Source organism: Lagopus leucura, unplaced genomic scaffold, assembly GCF_019238085.1.
Source record: "Lagopus leucura isolate 7727_CA_CO unplaced genomic scaffold, USGS_WTPT01 Super-Scaffold_100002, whole genome shotgun sequence".
NCBI classification, from domain to species: Eukaryota; Metazoa; Chordata; class Aves; order Galliformes; family Phasianidae; genus Lagopus; species Lagopus leucura.
In genome coordinates this window covers 13,728,806-13,743,399 of record NW_024962263.1, presented here as the reverse complement: position 1 = coordinate 13,743,399, position 14,594 = coordinate 13,728,806, and positions in this window count along the sequence as shown.

Genomic DNA, 14,594 nt, shown 5'->3' with positions numbered 1-14,594 from the left:
TCTCCTTTTTGTAAAGCCTGAGTTTACTCTGCTGCTTCACCCAATTGTTTCACCATCCCTGGAGCACAGAATCACGTGCTGGTTTGCCTGAGCAGAGGGTTGGAATCTAATGGCCGTTTCTGAGAAATGTTTGTATCTGGGACTCTAAGAGAGCTGTTTGTATCTCTTTCTGTTCACTCAAAAAAAAAAAAAAAGAGCTTTCTGCCATCTCATCTGGAGTCCTTCTCTGTGCAGCTTCAATAGGCTTTTGTTTGCCGTGTTACAAACCTGATTTTTATTGGTTGGATTTGATGTTGATTCAAAACTATTCATTGTGTCTCTTTGTTGCTATTTTGTCACCATCTCCTATCATTTGTTTCCAAATTAACAGAGGTAGGTTGTTTTCTCGGTCTACACTGGCAAGCCTACCTGGATATTAAATATATACATGAATTGTTTTAGCAGCATCTTGTATTCGTTATCATGCCCACTTGCTAGGCCTGTCCTGAGTAAAGAGGAGGAATTCAGCAGTTGAACAGTGGAAGTTGTGGAACAGTCCCTTCCTGTGCTCAGCACACGCAAGACAACAAATGCTTTATGTGGTGGGCAGTACTATTTCTGATTTCCTCAGAGGGCTTTGTGAAGTGGGATTTCAAATACAGACTAAGGAAGAAAAGAAGCCAGGGCAGGAGCTAGCCAGCAAGATGCTCACTGAGCTTGCTGCCGTGCAAACTTCTGCCAGGCTTTCTGTTGCTGCAGTGATCCCTGTTGCTTAAGGAACAACTTAGTAAGGGCAGGGAGTGGTGGTGCTGGGAAAGACAAAAGAAGCCGACTTGGAGAAATAACGAGGGCACTCTGAAGAAGAAAAAGCCTTATGTTCTTTTTGGTTGAGCCACTGTGATTTATGTAATTTGGGACAGGAAAGAAGGGATTCATCTGTGTGTCAGACAAGCTTGTGGAAGCTTTGAAAGCTTTTTGGGGAATATATCCTTGTGAGAATCAAGCTGTCATTGGCTTAAGTGGCAGAGGCACTTGTGGGATTACAGAATCAAAGGAGGAATAATTTAGGAAGCCTACCAGTTACAACCTGAATCTATACTTAATGTTAGCTATGGCACCTATGAAACTGTTCTTCATGTCTATTGCTATTGCTGAGGCTGAGCCTGGCTGCAGTGATAGTTGTGCCTGCATGGTGTGGTGCTCAGAATCCCCCATTCCTGTTTGCTTCTTGCCTAATATCCTCTTAGCCTCCTCTCTGCTGGTGGAACTAACAGGAGAAACACTAGGTAGAGAATGGCATTACAGTTGCACATTGATCTCAGCACACTCACAAAAGCACCTAAACTTAAGTTTCTTTTACTGATGGACTTCTTGTAAAATCAAGAGTGTTCCAACTCTTTTTAATCCCCTCATTTTTCCTGCCAGACACGTGTTTGGCTCTGCATTCTTAACATCCAGCAATCACTTACGATTAACCTTCTGAACTTGTAACACTGCATAAGTCTATTACTGATCGTAAATGATTACTTTTTACTTCTACCTGAATAAATTCTGCTTTGGTTCATGTTAATTGAAATTCCACATGGATTTTACAGCCTTCTAAAGGATCTCTGCTTGCATACAAGTTGCTTATTAAGTATCACTTCCTATCACATTTTTCTTTCTTTATCCATAGCTGATTCTGCTCCTAAGTGAGCAAAAGAAGGAACTGTGCTTTCTGAACGGTGTTTAAGTGAATGTCATAGAAGTCAACTGTGTTCAGCTATTTATACTGAGAACACTTTCATGTCGTACAGAAGCTCCAGTGCAATTGATCTTCTGTCAGAGGCACCTCACTCTGCATTTCTCTGTTAAGATTTGGGTGTGAGATAGCCAGGTGTTAGTGGACAGGTCTGAGCTCTGGGAACTGCTAGAACGTGTCATACAGTGAAGGTTATATTTTCAGAAGAATTGAAATCCAGTCTTCTCTAGAGATATCTAATAGCTTCTCAGGTTGAACAGGCCTTGGACTTTCAGATCTGGTGTGTTTCTGTCATGCTGTTGCTGACTCCTAAGGACTTGCAAGAGAATTAAGCATGTTTTCCTTTGCCCTTGGCCCCTCTAAGAGGATACCCAGAGCAGGAACCACTATCGCCCCACATTTCTTCTCCAAAGAGTATTTTTGCGTTTCCGTTGGTTCTCAATTTGTTTTCCCTATCTCTCTGATGCCAGACTATTGCAGAATGTATTTCCAACAAAAGCAGCTCTCTGTGTTCTCTGCCATTTGCATCCTTTGTGAAACACTGGCCAATACAGTAATGCTTTTCTATGCATTTTTGTCATTATGCTTCATTTTACCCTTTGCAGGATCTCCGTTGTCAGCTTACAGAGGGACAGCCCCAAGATCCTTACCAGCACAGCTACTTTACTGTGGGAAACCGCTGCAACTGGAGTGCTTATGCAGTCCAGTTTGTGCTGTGTCAGTTTACTTGGATAGGAGTTCCCCAAGATTAGGAGCGTGTTTCAGTTGTTGCTGTGGTTTAAAAACAATCACAAATCCCAACGAAGGCAGCTCATTCCTTGAGTGCCTCTCTGGAAAAGCCTGCCTGTCAGAATTGAACGAATGAATGATTTCTAATGAAGAAGAAAGTGTTTTAATCCCTGTCAGATTTGAGGAATTTCTAGGCAGACTACTTTTATTGTTTCTTTTTCAAGAGCTTGTGTCAGTACTGTCATAAACTGCAATAGAAATATCATTTTATGAATGTATCTGAAGGTTATTGCAGAGCCCAATTGAACATACCCAGAATCAATTTGAGTGTGATTACACAGCAGTTAGCTAGCACCTGGAAGTCTATGAAGAAATTCAGAAAGGGTAGTCTTGACTCATTACTTGCCTGCTTGAGTTTAATTGCTTTCCTCTGTCAGAGTGGCTGACAATGTGTTTGTTGTCTGACCCTCTTTCCTTGATTTACTCAGTCTTTTTCTAATTATCTCCTGATTCTCCAGTTCCAGGAACTGCCCATCTTTGCTACAGATGCATGCTTCTCAACCTTCAGCATGTCAGGCTGCTCTTCAAAATAACTTCCAGTGCAGAACTGATGTTCTCAGGACTACAGTCATGCTCTGCTGCTGCTGCAGGTAAAAATATACATCCACATTATCAGTGAGAAGGAAACATTTAGCTTAATTGTAGAGACTAACTCCCATAATTCTGCTCTCTTCCACTTGAGGTAGCTGATATTGCCTTAAAAATCCTGTTTATGATTGTAAGCAAAAGCGTTCAAAAGCTCTGTGACTGACCAAATTGTTGTGGAGAGTCGAGCAATACCATGGAACTTTTGTCCTGAATTATTTCCAAATCATTGTGCTGCTTATACAATAAAGAGCGGTAACGTTTGCCTGGAGACTAGGAACGTGTCACCTGTCTTTGAAAATCATTTGAAAATTAATGTGCCTTCAATTTTACTTTTTCCTTGGGTCAAATTTGTTAATGGAAGTATTCTGCCAATACGGTCACCCCTGTGCATTGAAGTTAACAGCAAGAGTTATAGAGAATTAAAAGCCTTATTGAAGGCTGTGAAAAAGAAATGTCAGAATCTCAGAATTTCATCACCAGAGGAAGGCACTCACAATGCAAAATCTGTCTGGTACTGTCAAGTATTCTGAACCAGTGTTAGTTCAGACAAGTGGAATCACTACAGGGTTTTACTGATGAATACTTCTAATTGCTTTGCTAATCCTCTAAAGGGGAGTCTTAAAGCAAATGTGTCTTGAGAATATGAGGTTGAATTTAGAATGAGCTCTGTGTGCATCAAAATTGTGTGCAAAACTACATATCATTCTACGTGTATCTCTCCTGTTTATGTATATCTGCTATGCTTTTGTGTAATTATGTTGTGGTTTTTCTGAGAAAAAGGTCTGAAGTAGTGTTGAGCTAAGTAATAAAGATCTGCAGCAGTCTCTAAAGCAACAGTGTCGAATAACAAAGGAGCAAAGATCCTTGCCTGCAAATGAAGTCTGCTTCTATTAACAGTTTTAACACTGATAGTACGTCAATTTGTTGCAAGGCTCTGTAGGTGACATTTTCTTTATTAAGGTCTGTAGATCACTTTTTTGTAAGATGTGAAGTTCTTGATTGCTCTTATTTTTTACATACTTTTTACTTAGAGATATTTCCCATACTGCAGCACCTGTAACTGCAAGCAGTGTCTCAAATATTGCATCAGAACCTGTTATTCTTTTGCTTTTATTGTCATTTTAATATCTGCTCTTTTCTGCCTCTGTCCACCTTACACCTCACAGGCAATTAATGCTGGCAGTTCCAAGTAGTTTTTGAACCCCTTTCCTTGTCAGGGATTTATTTTTTTTTTTTCTCATATGCTGAGCTTGGATTACTTTACAATTTCAAATTACTTTTTTTCTTCTATCCCTTTCCCTGTCCCCACTCAAAAAAAAAATTTGTCTCTTCATCTCATTAATTCATCTCCATGGATTCTGGTACTATTGTAGTGAAGCTAAAATTTTCAGGGGAAGGTTTAAGTCATGAAGTGCTGATTTGATGAAATTGTAGTACTTCATAGGAATTACTGATTTGTTCATTCCTTCAAGGAGCTATCAGAATATTTTGATAGCTGGAAATACTGTTTTGGAAGGAATGGGTTTTGGGGCTCTTTTTTGAAGTGAGAATCTTAAATGTGCTTGCATATCACATTTTGCCATATTAGAAAAGCAGATGTATCTCCTGTTCAAAGTGTTATAAATCACAATATTTTTAATGCTTTATCTTAAAGCAAACCAAAACTGAGAAAATTACTTTCACAAACCAGAAGTTAGGCTTATATTTCACAAGAGAACTATGTAAGTATCTTACACTACCAACGCATTCAGTAAACAAGCAGTACAGGCAATAACTAGTTTGTGTTTTTTCACCCTTGTTGCTCTGGAAAAGTTGCTTACTTATGTAAGTTGATTTGGGCAGATTTGTGTTTTTGTTTTTTTTTTTTTTTTTTTCTTTTTTTAGGGGAGAAAGGGTTACTCACCTTGGTTCTGCTGTTCTGAATTCTCAATTAGCTGATTTATTCTTTCTTCCTGTTCGTGGGTGGAAGACCTTACTTTCATTATTCCTCATTCACCCTTGAATGTCTGGCTCTGCCTACGATATCAATTATTGCAAGCTTGCTATTTTATTTGGTAGCTCCATTTGTTTACAGTGAGTCAAATTCCCTCCTTAATGTTTAACTTCAGTATCCCCTACAGTAACTTGACTTCGTGTTCTGCCTGCAGCAACTAGTTGCAGTAGCCATACTCTGTAAATAACATCCTTCTTATGCATTTGTTCACTAATAACATATCTCTCTTCTATGGACTGAATGTTGCCAGCTTTTTTTCTGCTTTCTTCTTTCCTTTGTGTGCAAGTGGAATTGAGAATAAATACACTTTCAAACCAGGAACGGGACTGTGTAGCACTGAGTAGAAATACTTGCAGTTGTGGAAAGTTTGTTGATATCTAGAATTTCCACATTGAAAGTATTTTTGGTGTTTCCAAAGACTGCAGTTTCTCCAAATTAGATGGAAGAACTGAAAATAACAGAAGTATGGGTTGAATGAAAACTTGTGGGAAACATGGTTCAGAATGTGGGAAACTGGCATTGAAAGTATCTTGCTGGGTTTGCTGAAATGTCAGGAGACCTTGTGCCTGGATTTGCCAGAATGTGTCCTCAACTTGAGTATCTCAAACTTGTCCAGCCTGCCCAAATAAGTAAAAGCCATAATTCAAGCATTCAAGGCCACTTCCTCATTTCTGAACTGTCTACTAGCCAGATTACTGCACTTGTACTGACTAAATATTCTTGTTATGCTCTAGTAACACACTAATGTCCAAAAAGTACAGATATTTTCAGAAGTGAAAGTTAAGTTGTAAATAGCTCTTCCTTTGCTTCTCTGCAGGCAGGTCCTGTGACAACAAGCACATCTTGCATTCCTATTTTGTGAGTCTAAAAGCTGAGTGGGGAAATTTGTTTGAGCTGGCCCATTCAGTGAAACGTCTCTCAGAGCAGATCTGTGGTGGAATCAAGAGTGGGACAGGGTGCTTCCTTTCTCGCTAAGCCTGGGGTCTAATTGTGGGGTGCATGGCCGGTCTCTCACTGTTTTCTTCTCCTTGCTGAAAACTGTAACAGTGCCTGCAAATGTCTACATGATGCATCAAATTCAGGAGGAAAAACTCAGGCACGTTACTCAGAAGGATTCAGGTATTGGTGTAAATCAGTGTTTAATAACAAACTTAAAAGTTATATGTATGCTATATGAAGACAGTTTATTGAGTTGGAAGGGACCCTAAAGATTATCTAGTTTCAACTCTGCCCCAGGGAGGAGGTTTGCCACCAACAAGATCATACTGCCCAGGGCCTCATCCAACCTGGCCTTGAACATCCCCAGATGAGGCATCCACAGCTCCTCCAGGCAGCCTGTGCCAGTGCTTCACCTTTCTCTGAATAAAGGATATCTCCCCTGTTCCAACGTGGCTCAGAATTCTGTCAGCCTTTGGGGCTGCAAGAGCACACCAATGGCTCATGTCTAGCTTTTCATTCACCAGAACTCTTAGTTCCTTTTCTGCAGGGCTGCTCACAATGAATTCTTCTCCCAGACTGTACGGATACCTGGGACTGCCCCAATCTAAGAGCAATAGCTTGTACTTCGTCTTGTTGAACATGATTTGGTTCTCATGTGCTCACTTCTGAGGCATATATAGGTCTCTCAGGATGGTTTCCTTCTCTTCTGTTGTGGCAACTGCACCACTCAGCTTAGTGTCAAGAGTATGCTCAATCTCATCATCTAAGCCATTGATAAAGATGATGAAAAACATTGGTCCCAAGACTGACTCCTGGGGGACACCACTCATGACTGACATGAACATATACCTGTGGACCACAACTTTCTGTCTGCAACTGTCCAACCAATTCTTTAACAATGAGTATATTCCAGCTTTCAAATTTTTAGCTCTTCAATTTAGAGATTGTCATGGTCCTGCCCCACGTCTCTAAGAGGCTTATTGGCCTGTGGTTCCTCAGGTCTTACTTTCTTGCCTTTCTTTCTTCTCAGAAACACAAATGTGATGTTTTCTTTTTTTTCCATCTGAACTGTTTGCTTCTAATGAATGGATGGTATGTTAGTATTATAATACTTTTCAGATTCCTTGCTTATCTTGTTCGTTTTTTTTTGTTTTGTTTTTTTGATTGTTTTATATTGAAAAAATAGGCACCAAGCTTCTGAGCGACTAAAAATGTAATTTGGTTACTCTTGGACTTGGTGTAATTTGCTTAATTAAATGACTTCTGAAGAAGCCATTTCATCTGATGTTAAAATACGAAGGGATGCCAGATTTGCTGTTGTCTGTATTATACTGCATGATTAGTTGTTTAAGGAAATTATTCAGTCAGCTTCATTGAAGCTTCACTTTAATGAGTGCTGTTGAAATCCATTTATTGCTTGTATGTGTTTGATGCTAGATTAAAGGCTCTCAAATACTTTTACTGTTCTAAATTCGTTAGTGTTTTCTTACTGTTTTATTAGGTACTGAGGAATTAAAACTACTTCCTTATTTTTCACATTAAGCTGAAAAAGTACAACATTCCTCTGTGATGGCTCTTTACCATCACTCAACTTTTGCTTTTTTTTAGTTGTCTAGATAGTTGAAAATGGAAGTAATGAAATATAATAAAGATAATGCATTTACACAAACATTAAGGAGATACATAGTTAAAATGTTAGAAGTATGCTTGCTTTACAATGTACTGTAACTCAGGTCTCCATATAAAGTAAAGAAATAGTAGGCTTCATGAAGTGTTTTCTTCCTTGCAGTTCTACTTTTTCAGGAAATACAATTAGTCTTTCCTCTTATTTAAGTGTGCTCAGATGTAAGTGGCTCAAAACACTGTGTTCCCTTTCCTCATCTGATTCAAAACAAACTGCTCAAATACTTTCATAAAAAATGTTTTTCCAATGTCTTGGCTTTAATGCAGAATCCACTGAAATTAAAACTCAATCTATCCATGATATAAAAGTAATAGAAGCTTTTGTGACATTTCTAAAGAACAGAAATAGACATCCTATTCAACTCAAATGAAAACAGGAGTAGTGTCTGCTTCATGTCAGGTACAAAAATAAAATATTCATTTTACAAATAATATGCTGTAGTGAAATACAGGACAGCTTTATGGAGCTGGAGACTGACAGCCAAAAAGAGCCTAGTGGCATTGCATGCTCTCTTTCTGTGAAAGCTGAAAAAGTCAATGCTGCTGGATGGGAAATGTGGGCTGGGGCAAAGACCCTGAGCTGATGATCTGATGTGCATTTCAGCCAGGAGCTGTAGGTACAGCTGGCTTTGTACTACTCTGTCTCTGGCTGCTAGCTGGAGATCATCTACTTACACCTAGGGCTGATATGCACCTATGCATAACCTCCAGCACCCCAACAGCAGATGTGGAAGGGTGCATCATCAGCCTAGCAGAACTGTAAGAGATGGATGAAGCAATCTGTGATTAAGGAAAGCATGTGCACCCTACATCTCTGACTTTACCATAGCTTTTGAATTTGCAGGGGAGCAAGTATTTATCTATGTTTAGTGGTGAATTTCGTATAACAGACCATGAGAGTTAATTCCATTGTAAATAACTTTCTGTCTCTGGGGGAAGATGTTGGGAGCATTTCACCTCACTTGTGAAAGGCATATCTGTCCCTCACTGTACTTGATCCTCCAGGCACAGTTCTGCATTTCACACCTTCCTGGGTCCTTATACTGACACAATCAGATGCCCTTTTTGCTTGGGAAGGTGTGAGAGTTAACCAGCCTGTGCTGCTGGAAATTAATGATGATTATACTTGATCTTGCCAGAGCTGACAGCAGGTTGAAGCTGTTGGCAGAGTATTTCAATTCTATCTTTGTGCTGCAGTATTTCCTACTGATCGCACACAGTGCTTCCTTGTCTGATGGCTGCAATGAGGGTGAATAGCAGAGGTGCCTTTGCTGTTTTCTGTAATCTCTGCTAGTGAGCTATAAAGCTGCATGTAGGGCAAAGCTCAATTTCTGCTTGTTTGTGTACCTAAATATAACAAAGGCTTTCTTACAGCCAGGAAGAAAAGTTTCTGGGGAAGAAGGTAATTTCTCTACTGTACCAGCTGATACACCACAGGAAAATAATAATAATTGAAGTGGTTTTGTGCGTAGAAACGCACAAAAACCTAACTGGGTTGATTTAGATGGGATGCATAAGCATTGTTTATGAAAAATGTGCACCACTAAGATCACCACATTGGGAAGTCCTTCAGCATCATCTAGTCTAGCTGTATACCTTCCACCAATATTTCCCCACTCAACCATGTCCCTTAGTACCAGATCTAAATGTTTCTTGGATACCACCAGGACAGTGACTCAACCACCTTCTTGAGCAGCTTCTTCCAGCTCCTGATCACTCTTTCAGAAAAGAAACTTTTCCTAATATCCAAACCAAACCTCCCCTGGTACAACTTGAGGCCATTCCCTCTAGTCCAATTGCTAAAAACATGGGAGAAGAGGCTCCTACACAGGCTCCTTTTAGGCTGTTGTAGAGAGCTATATAGTCTCCCCTGAGCCTCTTACAGATTAAACAATCCGGGTTCCCTCAGCTGCTCCTCGTAAGAGTTGTGCTCCAGATCCTCTATCAGTTTTGTTGCCTTTCTCTGAACATGTTCTTTGGCCTTTCATTTAGTGAAGGGCCTGAGACTAAGCATAGTACTTGAGGTGTGCCTTCATCAGAGCTCAGTACAGTGAGATGGTCAACTCTCTGCTCCTGCTGGCAGTGCTATTTCTGAGACAAGCCAGGATGCCATTGTCCTTCTTGGCCACCTGGGCACATTGCTGCTTAGTGTTTAGCTGAGCATTAACCAATATCCACAGTTTCATTTCTTCCACACAGGCTTCCAGCCACTCTGCCCCGTGCCTAGTAACATTGCCTGGAGTTGTTGAGTGGGTGATGTGAAATGCACGTTTATGAGAAAATTTTTAGCTGTGTGCACTTACTTGCACAAACTTCAGTAATGTAAATGGGAATGTAAACTGCAGATAGCAGCAGAACTGCAGTCTGATATCTCCAAGTTTCCCTAGGTGTTACTCCTGGGGAGCGGGGGCTGAATTATCTCAAAATTATCTCATTGTAGTAATAAACCTGATAGACCCAAAACAGGTGGAATTTAGTAAGGTATTGCCTGTTCCCTCCTCAACAATGTTTGCAGGATTTAGTTTGTTGTTTGCTTTGAATCTTAATGAGAAAAGCAGGTACAGCCTGAGACTGGGATGGAAGTGAGTGCCTGCAGGACTCACAGCAGTTCAGGTGATTGCAGCATGCTCTGCAGGTGTGTGGCAATGACAGCCTGGTTACAGATTTAGCCTGCTTATAAATGGTCTGGCAATGGCATGAAGAGGTACTTATCTCTGTTGGGTTGTAGGGAGAGCATCTATTTCAGTGCTGGATGGAAAGACCAGCAGTAGAGATTGCCCTAATCCAAATGGAGGCAGAGGCTATTTGGCTGCACCATGAGGCTCAGTGTGCTTTTTGTGTACCTTCATCTTCCTTCTCAGAAGGTCTGCTCTTGCTAAAGTGAAGAAGACTCTATCTGCTGTCCCTTCCTCCCTGTGCTGGTGGAGACTGAGATAAACAGATGGTCTCGGGTGATGTGGTGACTCTGGCTGGCATAGGACCTTCTCTCTTGCTTTTCCCTGCTGCCCCTCAGAAAGGGATCTGGACTATCTCTGATCCCTTGCCTGGGTGACTGTTGATGGTTGTATGGCAGTACTAGCTTCTCAGCAGCATACTGTTCAAGAAGGTACAATCAGATCAGCGCGCCCAGGTGAGCTGCCTATTCCTAGCAAGGAGCTGCAAGGAAGAAAGACAAGGAGACCTGAGTGTCAGAGCCATCCTGGTGCCTGTAGTTGATGATAAAAGGCTGTTAATAAGAGTTTTGAAGTCAGGGCAGTTGTTTTCTCTGCATAAGTTGCTGCCTCTTCTCTTATACCTGCCTTCCTGTCATCGTCTTTTTTTTTACCCTTAATATTTCTTTCCCTTTCCTTTTATCCTAATGGCTTTCTGCACTGGGAAGTCAGAGGAGGGTTTAATCTGGGGAATTACGTGTGTTTTGTATGCCTGTACAGATAAGGCATATAAAGCTTAAGAATGCACAGAGCCACTGGAAGGTGCTTAACACAAAGGATGATTTCCAGGTGCCTTTGCTGAGCATCTTTATGTAAGGAAAAGCAAAAATATCTCCCTTTACAGCTGTGAAAATTCACATGCTATCTTCAGCCTAGGGGTGCTCCTGAAGTCACTGGGGTATGAAATCTGCATGTTCTGGCAAATGAGTTGTAACTGTTGGCAGAAGCAGCAGCAGATGTAGACATCTTACTGGAAAGCAACCTATTCCGGTGGGACCACATGTGCTCTTCCAGCACAAGCTCACAGAAGTGCTATCTCAGATGAAATGAGTGTGTCTTGGCATATTCCCTGCTGCAAGCAGGAGGCAGAAGTCTTTTTTTCTCCTTCTTCCCTTAAGAATAGAGTGTGCTTCCTCCCACTTAGGGAGGAAACTGACACCGGTCTTTTCCTTCTGTATCTGAGGTGGAGAAGGAATGAGGAAACTTTCTGAAGGTGCAGAGCAAACACCCTCCTCTTAGTGTTGGCAAACATGAGGTGCTTCATAATAATCAGACTGCTGACAATAAACCTTAAATCTCCCACCAAGGGCCAGTAAAACACCGTGCTTGGTACTGGTCTCACTACACTGTCAATATCACAGTGTATGTCTTACAATCCCGTTTCAGTAAAAGCCTTTCTAGTAAGGGTAAATCTCTTGTCCTAATATATTCTCATATTTATCCTCATTGTTGGAAGTAGTTGCCTGACAGTACCAAATCTGCTTGCTTTAGCAGTGTGGCAATTGCTTTCTGTGCCTTGCGGAAGCCCTCTGATGTGCTGTGTGTCTGTCTTCTATATGTAAGTCATGAATTCACTTTTTACCTCATTTCACGTAGAGTAAATGTGAACTCCCTGTTTCAGCTTCATGTACTGCCTTTTAAATGATAGTCTGAACTTTTGGAATTCTGGTCAGAAGCACAGTATATCAAATTTCTGGGAGAAAGAATGGTGAGTGTAAGGGTAGTGAGCTGTCTTGAATAAAAAGCTGTGACTGCTGTTATGGCAGCTTGAAACAGGGATATACCAAAGCGATCTAAAATTGCAAAACTCCCCAGAGATGATCTTCCAGATTTCCTATGTATATAGCATTCCTCAGACCCCAGTGAAAGAGTAATCCACAATATCTTTCCCTTGTCATAACACAGAGCATAGGCATCAGGGAGAAGGGAGAAGGGAAAGTTCCAGTTGCATGATGCCTTGTTGTTTCTCAAATTTACGTCTTTCTGTTATTAGCTTTAAACACTATTTCCCAGGTCATGACTGTTCTGGTTTAAAGAAATCGAAACACATATATAATCCTAGCATAAATATGTACAAGCCTACTGAAATGAAGTAGAAACCCCAGGAGGGGGAGCTGGAATGTGACATGTGGAAATCAAACTCTATCACCACAGAGTAGTTATAAAACAGGTATGTTTAATCAGCATATGCCAGATGCAGGGGGATATTCTCACCTAACCTGCATACTGGAGGGCAAGAAAGGCACATACTTAAAGAGGAAGTTGCTTACATAAGATGTCCAAGAAAAGGTTGGATTTTTACAATGAGTCCCCAGAATGATTGACATTCCCCCCTTCGCCCCAAGTCTCCACTCTTTTACACATGTGTATCTCTCTGGTCTTTCTGATGAAGATCATTTTGTTATTTTCTTGGACTTGGGTTAGGATGGAGGATGCTTGGGTGTCTCTTGTTGGTCGTCTCATTGGCCACAACTCTGCTCACCAATCCGTTGCTTCTTTGTTAATTTGTGGTTTGCTGTTTTAGTCTACTGTCTCACATTCCAGAGATAGGGGAGCTAACAGTGTTCTTTGGAAACAATATGAGACCTTCTGTCTGCACTAATTGTCTAAGTCTGTAGAAAAGCATCTGTTATTGGCAGCAGGAACCTGGCTTAGCAAGGTCAAATCTGCAGCTGCCGATTCAACACCTCACATAATTTTTAACCTAACTTACTTTCCTTAATTCAGATGTAACTATAGACTACATGCAACAAACTTGGATCAGCCAGATGGCTTTTCAACAGGAAGCCAAAGTGCTGGCAAGGTGTTCTTCAAACACGGTAGGACATGAGGTATGCAGGCAGAAACATGGCTTTTTGCCAAAGTGAAGTGGAAAAGACAGTAAGTTAAAAGCTTAGGGAGAGAATGATACTGTGGCACAACTACTTCAAAACAGGAGAGAACAGTAAGCAAGTCTGGCTGTTGTCACAGCACAAAGAAATACAGCTGAGTTCACCATAGAAGCAAAAGACTGCTGTTTTTTGCATTTGGACTCCAAAGGAGCATACTGGCTGAGCTAATTTATACTCAAATGTCTGTAATTTAATTATGCATTGGTGAGAAGAGCTGGGAGAGATAAGGTTCACTTTGGAAAATGCAGCCCTTTCACAGTAAGAGCTGCAGGATAATGCAGTTCTGCCAAGAATCAAAGTCTTTGGTTGAACTTCGGAGCACCTTCTATTAGCTTGACCTTTGCTTGATGATTTGTTTTAGATGGTAATTTGTAGGTGGCAGAGAGTCAGCTTACTGACTCTCAGTAATCAAGGTATCTGTAAGCCCATAAATGTTAGTATCTGTGTCTTGAACTGCTCTTTCTTTGCACCAAACAGATGTGGAGTTGTCATCTGCACAGCTGCTGGTGTTCTTCCATTACGCTGAAAATTGGTCCCTTGCCCTGACGGACAAATCTCAGTTTTCTCTTCTTATGGCTCACCACTTCAGCTGCCCCTCAAAAACTAATAAGCTCCTAGTTCTCTGGAGCTGAGTCATCGTTTACCTTACCTCATTCCCTGAAAATGGACATCAAAATAGATGCTTCAAGAAGCTGTCATGGCAGTTGCTGTCTGCCTTCGGTTTGATTGCCAGAGTGTCTTTTGCTTTTATTTGTAACAAGCTGAGCATGTTGTTGGAGCCGGTCAAATAATCTAATTCTTAATCCTTTAAAAGATTTCCTTTGCACAGTAGCAACTGCCTTTGAACTCTGACTGCTCTGATTCTGAGTTCATTGAACTGTATCTTTTGTATTCACCAACGTTTGCAGTACGGTTTGTCAAAGGATTTCTCTCCTTGCCGAGGGCTGTGAGGTGCTGGGTACTCAGAGGAGTGAGGTGCGTGTCTCACAGAGCTTATGATCTAAGCAATGGGATTCAACTGAGTGAGGCATCAACAAATGAGAGTAAAATGCTCTGCCCTTGAAGTGTGACCCTGCTGAGAACTGTGCAAAAGAGCATAATCTGCTGTGTTCTGGTCAGGTCATGCTAGGTGGCTGGCAAGCTGACTTCCAATTTTTGTTCAGAAGCATATGAAGACAATGGTTGCTCAAGTGCCTCAGTGACTGCTTTAGCCAATTCATGTAGTTCAGTTTGCTTGTCAGTCAGAGCTTCTTACTACTCCTGAAGTCTATTGGGGAAAA